The sequence below is a fragment of the Agelaius tricolor genome, unplaced genomic scaffold, assembly GCF_023055355.1.
Source record: "Agelaius tricolor isolate 1412-34295 unplaced genomic scaffold, bAgeTri1.0.p SCAF_7, whole genome shotgun sequence".
NCBI lineage: Eukaryota > Metazoa > Chordata > Aves > Passeriformes > Icteridae > Agelaius > Agelaius tricolor.
Window position 1 is genome coordinate 6340358 of NW_027269267.1, and position 13486 is coordinate 6353843.

Here is a 13486-nt window from a genome sequence, read left to right on the forward strand (position 1 = left end):
TTGTCCCAGACATAGAAAACTCCTTTCCCAAAAGAGGAGTTGTCACAAATAAATGACCTGCATTTTGGGGTTAGCTTTAATGATTATTGCGAGATAATGCAAGATTTATCATTTTGCCAACCTGGTTTCAAACTTGTCTACAGAAATCTAATTGTAACTAGTTGCCATTTTCAAGAACAAATTTAGGCAGCAGAGTTGACCGGGTAATGTTTCCATGCTTCTCTGGCATGAAGCAGAACTCTAAAAGTATTCTCCAAGTAGGGAAAAGAGCAAGTTTGTTCTGGACTAGGTGGTAGCCTGGTACTTGTTTTTCACATTGGGGTTATTGGAGAAACAGATTTAAACCCTTCCTTGGCTTGATCTGGGTTTCTCACACCAAAGGGATTCCCCTGACACCACTCCATCAGCTGCTCTGTGATGGCTCTCCTTAAATGGGTCTGGCCATAGAAGTTGCTTGTGCTTCTCCAAGAGATGCTGTCTGTGTGGGTTTGAGCACTGCTCTAGGATGAGGGACACTCACATGCTTGCTCCTGAGCCAAGTATTTTTTATTTATAAAAAGTGGAAACTTCTCCAGTGGGTGGGCTTGAAGAAGATACTTTTTCCTTTCTATCAAACAACACTGGTAAGGAGAACACCTAATACTGAAATTGAAATCCCTACATCAGCTCAAGCAACCTTGACACATATTGTCCCCTAGAGTGACACAAGCTCTTTTAACATCTATATTTCCATAAATTTCTCTATTTTTAGCAAGTCCACATTAAAAAAAAAAAAAGGCATTTTATAGAAATTTTCATAGCAGCTGTAGAGATATAGAGAATAGGAGGTCAAAGGAGTGGTTCTTTGGGCTGCTCTGTGGACTTTCTCACTCAGCCCTCAAAAAATCTTCAATCCTTTGACTCCCCTTCTCATCCCAGCTGGTCTTGGCACAACTAATCATAGAACACCACATCTGATTCTGTCTGGAACATGCTGCTAAGGGCTGCAAATGCTCTTGCAGGTATTCCTGTCTGTGCTGAAGCAGCCAAACAAGTCAGGGCCCCTAAATGAGCAGGGCTGCACAGAGGCCAGCAGCCCAGAGGTGACCTGTCCCATGTGTGGAGCCCTTACACAGCTAGTAATGGTTTTTAAAAGCAGAATGGAAACAGAATATTTAAAACCCCCTACAAAGGAGTCACCATCAGCTGCTCAGCTGTACTGGAGGCCCTGTCTCGATGGAAGTCTGGTTGGATGGTTGGGAAGTAAATTCCACACAGCCATGGTTACTAAGGGAATAGGAGCCAGGGATTGTCAGCCTTACATGCTCCTTGGTCCTCCTCTTCTGGATGAATATTAGTTATACTTTTCAGGCAGTTTTGTGGGTGGGTAGAGACAAAGGAGAAAATAGACAGGAGAAAAAAAATCTCTATTTCTGTGACAAGGCCACCTGCTCATATCTTCTCAGGGTGGTGGCCTCATTGTGTGTTCTGCTTCTCTTTTCCTCTACAGACAGCCAGCGTTCCACACATCTGCAATTTTCCAGCCATGAGGTCTTTTAAATTCAAACACCAGTTTTAGCCTTCAAAAATTAATCTTTGCAAAGCATCTATGTCAGGAAAACTGCTGTCCATTAGTAGGAAATGATTCAGAAAAAGGAAGACAATTTGCTTATTTATGTAAGAAACTGCTGTACAACTAAATACAGATATAGGTCAGTAAAATAAGTTCTTTGATCTATTGCCACAAGAAATCAGTGTAAATATGTTTCCTGATAAGAGTTGCTACAGCATAATTGCATTTTACAAAGTGTGTAGTGTGCTATTACTCGGGAAATGTGTTCACTGATACACATGTCTCCACTCAGCCTCATGGCTGAAAGGTTTGCTTTTTCTCTTATTTATAGTTCTTGCACATTTTTAATAAGGTGATTAAACTCATGAAGGCATGGAAGAGAGTACAAATAGGGAAAATTGATTCTAGAGCATACACAACCACTATTGAAATAGACACCAGTTGATTGTTTTCAAACATATGTAGGTTAGTGGCATTTGAGATTAAACTGCAAGGCAAATATTAAGAGGGATTAATTTATGCTGTCAACTATGACTGTTCTGGGCTTCATCCTTTTGCTAGAATAGCTGAAAGCACAACTCCATTACAGCTGTAGAAGGCTTGTTCTTCATGGAGTTTTGTCCTGTTTTGGGGGAACAGTGCTCACTGTAGAAATTGAGCCCCCCCAGATCTTGCAAAGGCTGCTCACTGAATGCTGGTGGTATTGAATGCTCACCAGGTCCTCACCGTAGGGCAGATTTACCCTGGGCTTTAGTGGGATTGCTGATATGGGAAGATGGGAATGATCATAGCACTGTTAGAATTCCAACCGTGATTCCCTATTTACAAGGATGCTGCCATAATAATGAAAGGTATCCAGGTAATCCCTTTCAAGGTTTGTGAACCTACCTGAGCAATGCCTGCTGGATAGAAATGTTCGGCCAGGCAGGACTGAGCTTATTAAACATTGTCTCAGCATGAAAATATGTATATGAGTGTACAGGTTTAAGCAAAGCCATCTCAACAGATTTAATATGGGGGATATGAAAAGACCATTGTTAAGAGTGTCAGGGAAGTGGTTGCAGTAGTATTTCTTTGTTTTGGAGAGCTCGTGGTTGAGCTACCAGAAGCAGAGCCCTGCAGCAGGATGGGAAGAGCAGGAATGCATCTCTGCACTCAGGCTACAGAGACTGGGATTTCACTACTTGTGGGCTGCTATAAAGTCCCATTATGCTTAGGCATGATATTCATGACAGGGTAAACAATCCCCTCCAGGCTCCAGTGGGATGCCAGCCATCCTCATGGTCTCTAGTAGGCAGCAGAGTCAAAAACAGTGGGTGATTCCCGAGAGAGAAGATGTGGTTCTGGGTTCATGGCCAGAGTGGGAGGCAATTCCCGCATCCTGCCTTTCCACTGGGTCCTGGAGCCAAACTTGCTGCTCTGCACATCATGTTCTTGTCATAGAAAAACAATTTCTACAGCTGTCTTCCCTGCAACAGCTTCAGGACAAGGCCTTCCTGGGACAGCCTGAGGGAAGCTCTTGCTTTTTCTTACAGGAGGTGCAATATGCAGTCATGTGGAGGACAGGCTGAAATCAAAATGAAACTGAAATCTGATTTGTCATTGTCTGCTCATTTTGGAGGAGTAATGGGAGCCATCACCATCATTTGGGGTTTAAGTGAGCCTTGTGCTGTTCCATAACTTTAGTGTTCCTGACCTCTCTCCTCGAGGTATCTCCTTTCTAGTTTTTGGAAACCAGTATCTTTGTGTGACTGTGAAATGGTTCATTAATAATTGCCTATCTTCTTAATTCACTTGGAGATTGACTGGTGGGAAGTGTTTGGTGGGACAGTCTAAGTTCCTGATGGCACGGCAGTTCAGACTGTGAACAGGTTCTGCAAAGCTAGAAATGGTTGTTGCTGATGTTGTCTTGTTGTGATTGTAACTCCCAGAGTATGCAGAAAAACCCTCTCCTTAGAGATATGTAGGATTGTCATTGCCATAGTTGTTAAAAAATTAGCTTTATCTTTTTCTCTCTTAATCTTTTTTTTTTAACTTTTAAAATATGTTGGAATAATAAGATGGGGAAAATCTATAAAAGAATGCATTAGAAATATATTGTAAGCAGATACAAGGAAACAACAACATTCATGTTGCACACAGAGTCTCGATTTGTCTGCTTTGGGACAGTACAGTCTCTAATTACATGAACAAATATCATTTTTGAAGTCATATGATATAAAAATATCTACCATTTAAAACCTTAGACAAACATGAAAGTCCCACCAGTTATGTTACTCTTCCTCTGCTTTGTTGCCCTTGTGGGTATGACACTCATTTTCTACAACAGTTCACTGACAGTATGGGGGGTTTGCAGTGAGTTCAAATGTTCCTGACTCCTGTGCTTTCCTGAACAGGGATAGAAGTACTAAAATTTTGAAAGGCTTTCCTCACTCAAGCCCATGAAAATTGCTAGCAGGGGCCATAGCTGGAGAGCAGAGAACCTTGGCTGGGAGGAGGATGTCCCATTACTATATATTAGAAGAGCAGGGCTTATCTTTTTCAGATTTCTGATGAGAAGTCTGGAGGGATTTCAGAAGATGTGTAAAAGGTATGCAAAATGGGATATGTAAAAGAGGAATAGTCTGACCCAGACAGAAAATTGTCTTTCCAGTCTGTGTGAGGGCATCTAATTTGAGTCATCCTACTTAGGGATGAGAAAATTAAAGTAAGTATCTTATCAATAGCCTTATCTTTTAGCAGATAAGGCTATTGATAAGATACTTGAAAAACATGAGAAGAAATTATATGTCTCCTTCAGACATGCATCAGGCTTTTCCTCAGTCTCTTCCCCAGCAGTTTTGCATGGAAAAATGCTTCCTTCTGTACAAGAACTTTTCTAGTGGTTAAAAACATTAGTAAGTCTGGGACAGACCTTTAAGTCTTGTTTCTTGACTGCTCCTAATAGACTTCATGAACTCAATCCCACAGTTTTGTATCCTGAACTTCACCTTATTTCTCTGTAAGACAGCCTTCTGCTTTCAGTATTAGACACCTCACACAGCCTTGTGAGGACAGACTTTATGTAAAGCCAGCAAAGATTTGCTGGGGGAAAATAACGTGTGGTGTAATCATAACATCTCAGAGTTATTATCTTTTGCCATTAAAAGAATTGTACTTTGGCATGTGAGAAAGGGAAGAAGGAAAGATGCTCATTAGCAGCTTCCTTCCTCAGGCTCTGAGCTTCCAGGGGCTCCTCTCTGAGAAGCGTGAGCACAGCTGCAGTCCCACAGCAGCCTCAGCTGATGGAACAGCTGCCTCTGCAGTGCAGTGCCATCATCTGCCCCTCTCCTTCAGCCCCACTCTATTCCCTCCATCCCCTGCACTGGCCTGGATGTTCTCTGCTCCTTTGTGGAGCCATTTTAAGATGTTAACATGGAAGAAAGCTTCCTGTGACCTTTTGTGTGTGGAGATAAGGAAGGCTCTGGTAGCAGTAGCAGGACACTCAAGGTGCCCCAAGGTGCTTCAGGAGAGGGGCAGGACAGCAGAAGTGGCTGTAGTGGCCACAAGACACAGTGACTGAGGATGTCAAGGAGCCACAGCCTTTCCCTTCAAGCCAGAGCTTCCTGGTGTGTGGAAGCACTTGCTGAGACTGCCTGGCTTCCCTAGAGCCCCACAAACACCAGTGTTGCCCTGACTGCTGGGGAAGAGCAAGAATGAAGAGGAGAGAGGAGAGGAGTGAGTGTGCTGTAAGATGGGGACTGCGATCAAGAATTACTTTAAGAGAGAGAAAAAGGAATCTGAAAGTACCATGGGGAAAATGCTGTTTCATGGCTCTGCAAAGTTGACCAGACTGGAGTTATTAAGAGAAGTTTATCTAATACTCTGCATATGCATTTTCAGACAGTACAAAGTGCCAGATTTGCTTGCGTCTTAAACTCTGCAAGGAGTTCTGGTCCTTCCTTCCTCTCTTAGAAAGGATGAAATTGAATTAATAAAGGTTGAGAGAAGGACAGCAAGGATGAGTGGAGGTACAGGGCACCTCACCCTTTTCTAAGGGGAGAGTTAAAACAGAATAATCACCCTGGAGTCTGGAAAAGAGACCTGGAAAGGGCAGAGAGGGGCTCTTGGTTTGTGGTCCTTCATGGGATCATCAATGTGTTTGACAGAAGAAAGTGAAGAAGGAAGTGGTTCATTGTTGCTTGTTAAAAAGGGTGGTGAAGACCCTGACAAGTTACAAAGGCAGGGTGATTTAGGTTGAAAGGAATCCCTGGACATAATCTGGTCACAACCTCTCTCTAAGCACCACCAATTTAGCTCAGGATTTTCTTCCTTGGTTTTGAATGTAGGATGCAGGTCCTACAGCCTCTCTGGGTAACATCTTCTAGTGTTATCAGACTAAAGATCTGAAGCAAATTAAGAAAGTGGATCAATGCATAAATCAGCTCATTGGATATGCTTGACTCATAGGATGCTATGGAGAGGAAAGTCTGAATTGCTTTCTAAGATGACCAAAACTCAACATGAAAAATGCTTCCTGAGCTACTAAAACTGTGAGCACAACATCTGGCTTGAGACAGCAGGTTGAGGAATCAACATGATTCCCACCACAACTTATTTGTCCTCCTCTGCCCTGAGACACCTACTACTGACCACTGTCAAAGGTCAGGTATTGGTTTTGAAGGGCCTCTGATCCACCCAGCATGAACGTCTTTGGTCTGATCAGTGGGTGACCCAAGCCTGCCAACACATCAAGCAGGTGAAAATGCTGCTCTTAATGCTGCCTTCAGCTTTCACAGGACAGCTGCCCAGGCAGGTTCGGACCTATTTCCATCAAGCATTAAAAGTTGGTTTCATAACGTGTATTTTTCTGTCAAACTTTGTGAATAAAACAGTGCAGGAAGATGTCGTGACTAACGCGAAGCTTTTTATTCAGGCAGCAGATGAAGTGGGTTAGTTTTAGAAAGGAGTAGGAGTCAGAAGAACATTCAGCTTAAGCAGACAGACCAACCCTGGTTAAACTGAAGGGAAAAGCAGTGACACTAGGCCCTGCATATCTGATGTGAAAGACTAGGAATACAATACTGGATTTATTGTTCGGGTTATACATTATCCCAGAAAACTGTGGTTTTATAGTGGCGACATCTGACCGCTTGCTATCAAGAGATAACTTGAAAGTGCTGCACGATAGGAAAACTGTTCTTTTCTTGTTGCAGTTATTTTTATTGACAAGCTTTCAGACACCATGAAAGAGTCCACTGATACTTAGCAGCAAAATACTGTTCACAACCAGCCAGAGGAAGATTGAAGGCATGAACAACAAAGCAAATGAATACCCTGCAGCCTCTCTGCACACATAGCTGCTTGTTCAGCCTTCAAAAACAAGTAAATAAAACTCACAGATGTTTGGATTCAGAGGTAAGATGATTCCTCAGTGCAGGAATGTCTCCCATTTGTTGGGTGCAGTGTGCTGCATCTTGCAGGAGAGGTGCTTCTTTCTGCAGTGTGTCATGTGCAGCAGAGCCCCCTCACTCTCACATCAGACCCCTCCTTTCCCACTCATAGGAGCTGATAATCATTTTGTTGCAGAAACATTAATTGATTGCTTGGGGGGAAAATACATTGAGAAGGAATGCAGTACTTTATTTATAGGTTAGTTGTTGCTTTTCCTCCTGTAAATTGCCTTCACTTCTGGTGGTTGATTCTTAAGGAGAGCAATGCTGTGATCACAGGGAGAGGCTTTCTGGTGTCTCTGTCTTCTTGCTCCAATTTCTGCTGCTCCCCTGCCGAGCTCAGCTGCAAAGGGAAGTTCTGCACCAGCTGTGGTGGTGTCCAGAGCTCAGAATGGCACAAACCAGAGGCACAAGGGGCCAGCAGGCAGGTAGGTCCCAGGCAGGGGATGAGCCAAGAGACCTGGGACCTCCAGACACAGTGCCTGGATTTGCAGCTCCAGGTCCAGAGGCTTAATGTTACCAAGAGTGTCATAGCCAAGACATGGTGGATGGGCAGGTGGAGTGAGCTCAGCCAGGTGTCATCATGGACACCAGCTACACCAGATCACACATTGTCTGAGTCTATGAGCAAAAAGATACCCTCATTTCCCCTCCACATGCACTTGCAGGAAAGGAGGAAGCCTAATCTGTGTACCCCTAATGGAGTGGGGCTCCACCTCAGATCAGCAGCTCTGGAGCCAGGATTTGTCCTGGATGGCAAAGGAAGGGCAAGCTGGATGCCCAAGTCTGCACATTGCAAAGATGAGGAGACAATGAACATGGACATTATTTTGTTTTTGCAGCTTGTATCTTACCCGAGCCTTTATTTTTAGGGATCTCAGTTAGAACAAGAGAAATAGCAAAGCTTTTAGTAAGATCAGTTTCTCTAATGACTCACCAAGTGCTACAAAGTCAAAACAGGTTGCTTGTGCTTGAAAGGTATAAAACATGTCATTTTTATGGTTACTGTACAAAACACTGCATATATGCATGCAGGAGAACATGAGATTTTAAAATCTCATCAAGCTTTTTTCTTGTGCAGCTAGAGGCTCCTTTCTCCTGTTCTTTTATTCGTGTGTCATGATTTGTATTAAGCATTATTGCTCTAGCAATTAAGCAAATTTCCTTGCTGCACTCTGCCAGTCAGAGTGTTGCTCCTTTATACTCCCAAAAGAAAGGAGGAATTAAGTTGCTGTACCAGTGTCCCAAAACAGTTCCTTTTGCAGTGCACTAGAGTCTTTTCATTGGTGCTAGAAGGGGCATCAAGTTCTGTGAGCATTGGGGAATGAGTAATGCCTGCATCTGACCTCCAATAAAGACCTGCAAGTCCATCAAATGTCTGTTACATAATGCTATTTTCAACAACATTAATACACCTACATTTCTTTAATGTCTTTCATTCCAAATGAAATTTCACCACCATAGTGGAAAATGTGCCTTTACTGTTGTAATTACACAAGATTTGACAAGAAAAATATCCCTTTCAGCAAAGGCTGACAGAAAAACAAAATTCCAAGGAAATAAAATATTGTGTAATGCAATTAGAGATTTTTGCAAAAAACTTGAGGGAAATACTCTGATTTCTTCAGAAAAAAAAGACAGTCATTTTATGATTTTCCATTAGTTTCTTAATCTCTCTCCCCTTTTTAAAGTTTTTAAAAATTTTATTTGATGGAACTGGAAGCATCCAGAATTACCCAGGCCCCTAGAGGACATAAATAGTAGCATGTGATATTTCCTTAGGTGGAGAATAGTTCTTGTGCATCACATTCCTTTTGCAAGTTAGGGGGCACCTCTGCTACAGCAGCTGATGGTTGCTGATGTGGCTGATCCACACCAAAGTCCCACTTCCACAGCAGCACCTCTACCCAGGCCCCCACAGCTGGTGTGGAGCTCACCTGGCTGTGAGCTGCAGACAAAGGATGCTCAGACATCCCTGCATTGTTTTTAGACCTGCCTGAAATGGGCTCTGAAATGAGTTTATCTGATGAGTTAAAGCAGAAATGCATACAAGAAACACCTCACATCTTTGAGATCCTTGGTTTCTTTGTACGAAGGTAAGTTGCAAAATCCCTGGTAGGACTCTGCAGGTGAAATGGTCTTTTTCCTCCTCTTCCTTCCTGCTGGGGAACCGGTTGCTCAGGGAATTTGTCCTTCTTACCATGCTGGTTACAGGATGAGGATTTCTTGCTGAAGACTGTCTTGAGGATGGGGATGATTTAAAAAGTTAACTACACTCTTCCCTTGCAACACTGGCTTCACAAGAGCACTTCCCCTGCCCGGCCCATGGGGAGGTGTTATAAAAACAGGAGGAGGTGCATAACTCCCATATGGAACTGTGGAGAATGTTGGATTCTGTGGGTTTTTTTCTACACTGTTGCTCTGTGACCTGCACAAGCCATTAGAAAAATGGAAAGAGTTAAATGTGATGGCTTCTGGGAGTGCCTTCCCAGCTTGGTGCAGGTATTTCCTGCCTGACAGCTCAAAAATGGTAATTCATGGAATTGGATGCACATTTCTTTCTGCTCATTAAAAAATCAGTGATGACAGACATGATCTCCAGAGTGGCTTTTCTGTGCCTTGCCATGGCTCTGGCCTTCCCCTAATTAAGAGAGCTTGGTGCTGGTGAGCATCAGGACACATCTCCAGGGCCCAGCCACACATTGTAGAGGCAGAAGGAAGTGTTTTGAATGGCCTTTTGACCCTCTAGTCCCTAATCCTATTTACATCCTCGTGTGGTGAAACCTTTGACTAAAGAGGTGTTCAAGTTCTGGGAGAAATGTGCTGCTCTAGGTCTTGTGGAATTGACTGGGGACAGCCCCAGAAAGGAGGAGCTTTACAGGAGGGTGATGGAAAGGTGGGATGTTGCCCATGGATGGCTGACCTGCACCCCAAACTTCCCAGGACTGGCCCAGTAACTGCTCTTGGCTTTTGCAAACATGGCTTGCATGTCCTCCTCCAAGACTAGTGAGCTGCTCTGCTTCTTCAAGATCTTTAAATTTGGGTTTCCCCACAGCCAGACCTTTCTCAAACTGCTTAGCTTTTTTTTCCTAGTACACCCACATAATTACTCCAGCACAAAGAGTGGGCTTGTGAAGCAGCAGCATTTTAAAAAACCACAAACTCTGATCTCAAGGCAATCTTTCCCTCCCACTTCCTCCCCCTTCAAGCAGGGGTGTCAGCCGTGCTGTTTCTTTCAAACTTTCTCTGAGTCATCTCATCAGGCAGCTTGTAAATACTTGAATGCATCCATCAATGTCAAGTCAAAGTAAGTAAGTAGCAGCACATGCTGTGCCATGGACTTTCCCTTGCTCACATTTCTCTCATTTTCAGGGATGCAGAGAATTTAGGGGTGACCTTATCTTCCTGTACCATCAGCATGCATACAGAGATGTCATCAAAGATGTTGTCTCATCATGAGAACAAGACACCAGAAATAAGGTGAGCTGCTTAAATTCAGGAAGGCTTCAACTCTTCTGAAACTCCCACTACTGTATTATCCAGAGTGGAATGCCTTCATGTGAGATGCTCCATTCATTTCATCCTAAACCTAAGAAATTTGAGGAGCTGCATTACCAGCATGCCTTTGAGAATTTGAGAATGTGTCATTGCTAACCATTTTGGACCAGCTGGTCACAGCATTATGAACTGTTGCTAGAAAAATATTATGTTTTCATATTACAAGGGTGTAATTTGCTGTGTCATCGTTGCGTACTAAAATCTAAAAGGCAGAATGTGATTCAGAGGGTGCATGGAACACAAACCACCTCCTCAGAAGGCAAAAATCTCTGCTGAAGAGCAGCAATGCTCCCAAGTATGACTGATAAACATGTGAGTCTTGTCGTGAGCTAAATGGCAAAATGTGGAGCCTGCACCAAGGCTTTGCTCAGCACAGCGCATAATTCCCTGGTTTGTCTGCTAGCAGGCTGGTTTGTGGCAATGAAATCACAGCAGTGGGAAGAAAGGAAAAGTCTTGCAAAAGTTCTGAGTTATTCCCTCCAGATGGCTTGGGAGGAAGGTCTGGTGTCATCGTGATATTCACCTAATAACTCTGAAATGATCAGTTGAGGTGGATGAGTGTACTCTCAAACAAGTATATGTGTGGAAATATGCTCCTCCCCAGCCTTTCCACCCAGACAGGTTGGTTATGTGTGAAAATTACATTGTGAGCCAGGAACTCAAGCTCAGTGCTACCTTATGGAGTACACTGGGGGAAAATTGTCTGAGTAAGAAGAATGTTATGCTGCAAAATGGAAGGGAAGAGGTTCTGAGTATTCTTCCTCCTCCCTGCTCCAGCCCCCAGTGAGAGCTGAGCACAAGTCCTGCTGTGAGGGGCATCTCACTCATACCTGCTTTGAAAACATGAGGCATGGAGATCTCTCTCTAAATTCAGTGGCCTGTCTGAGTAAGATACTGGTTAAAGTGAGTACAGATGGTAGAACTGATCCACAAGCAATTTTTCCCTACCATGACCAAGGGACATTTCAAGGGTTGCCCTTCCCTCTTTTTTCTCAGGGAGTGCAAGTTGAAAATCAGGATAATTGCACAGCAAAAATGCTTTCCATCTCACTCCTTTATTTACTTTTTTTTCATTATTTCCTTCCACTCCCAGGTGAAGGAATGCAGGCTGTTTGAAGAGCTGATCTGCTCGGGTGGGGCATTAACTTAATTTGAAGCATTGCTGAATATTTAGTCATGTTCTGTAGGAGTATTAGAATCAGAAAATTCTTGGATTCCTAACAAACTCTGCACGTGTACATGATCTCCAGAAAGAGAACAAGTGTTTAAAAACAGGGCTCTGTACACAACTCTGAAGTAATTTAAATATAAGATATATATATATATATATGTATATATATATAATTTAAGTTAAAAACATCTTGCAGTACTACATTACTGACAGCTGAAAGTCAGACACCAACTGTGATGGCATAGATCTGTAAAGTGCTTTAGGGAAAAATTACTAACTGGTACAAATCTGATTTTTAAATAAAGATAGCACAAAGAGAAGTTTGAGTTAATTTAAATAGGAGCATGTCATTTACAAAGAGAAATCTCTTTCCAATGGTCAAACTGGTCAACCAACAGGTTTATGAAGGTAGCTGTCTTATTTTTAAATCCATTAACTTGTGCTGTGGCATGTGGCACCTTGCTTTTGTGACTTAAATCTTGAAATCAGGACACTTCTCAAGTCTATTAAGGGCTATAGCAAGATTCTCTTCTCTAAAAGATTTTGTGTTCTCAAAAAAAATTTCCCATTTTGGGCAAGGATGTACATGAGCACTTAAGTGAACATTTAATCCAGGGCTTACAGACATGTTTTCAGAATGGAATCTCTTTGTCTTCCTTTTTCTCAGAGTAATAGATAACACACTTTTTTTTAGAAAAGCATAAGTACCTGATTAAGTGATGGCTTTATAAACAGGCCCATTCCTGATCCTTCAGACTCAGACTAGAGGTGGAAGTCTCACAATGCACACTGGAGTGGTGTGCAACAAGAACTGGACCCAGCATTTTCAAACCAGGTCCACTCATAGTTCACACACACTGGCTTCTGGCTCTTTTGGTATCAGATTTCAGAGGAAGGTAGAAATCGTTTGTAAAGCACAAATACTTTATAGTGAATACTCTTTCACTGTGTGAAAGATGAGCTCAAAGCTGATGGTGGATGACAGATTGGCTGACTTATCCAACTGCCATGGACAGTTTTCCAGCTGTAGCTCTGGAGCCACAGTCAATATGTAGTCATCTAACTACTTCCTGGAGAGGCATAACGAAGTAATTAGCTGCCTAAGCTCTATCAGATATACTTGCCCCTATGCGCCCACAAAACTGCTCCTGCGAAAGTCAAAACACAAATCTGGGAGGAGCTCCAGGCCATAATGCTGTGCTCACAATCAAAGTGAGGCAAAGGCAGCTGCTGTATCAAAAAACTCCCCCCAGCTTCCATTGTCAGAGGCAAATTGGCTTTCAGGTCTTAATGGTCATTACCCAATCCCTTATCGTTCCCAGTGGCTGAGAGCAGCTCCCCCACAAAGCCACACAACATCATTCACTCTCACACACCACGTTGACTTCAGCACCGAGGTGCATCTCATGCCCTGACTTATCTTGGTACGTGCTGCCTATGAATAATTCAGGACATCTCCAGACAAGTTTACCATTTCAGTCCAAGTGAATAAGCAGCAGTAACAAATTCGATGCAAAAGTGTAGCAACAGACTGCGCAGCTAGTGCAAAGCAAGGAGGGTTTCCATGGACACACTTCTGCTCTGTTAGGAGGCTTTGAGAGAGAAATGCAGCATGAGTGGAGCAGGTTGAGGACATAAGAGGGGATGGGCTGTTCCAGAGGGTTGTGTTTGCCCGGCCACTGGGGCAGGAAGGTGTGATGGGAGCTGGGGGCAGCTGGCAGGATGAAGGCTGTGCAATGTGTCCATCCCTGCAGTCTGGGGCTGCCCGAGTTT

General features: G+C 43.2%; 1 long non-coding RNA gene across 1 annotated transcript in view; it reads left to right on the forward strand.

The window, feature by feature from the left end:
- LOC139591908 (uncharacterized) overlaps window positions 1-13486 on the forward strand; it is a 92287-nt gene that overhangs the window by 33354 nt on the left and 45447 nt on the right. Inside the window, exon 2 of the long non-coding RNA XR_011679792.1 lies at window positions 10357-10464. This is a non-coding gene — a long non-coding RNA (uncharacterized lncRNA). The remainder of the gene's footprint in view (window positions 1-10356; window positions 10465-13486) is intronic.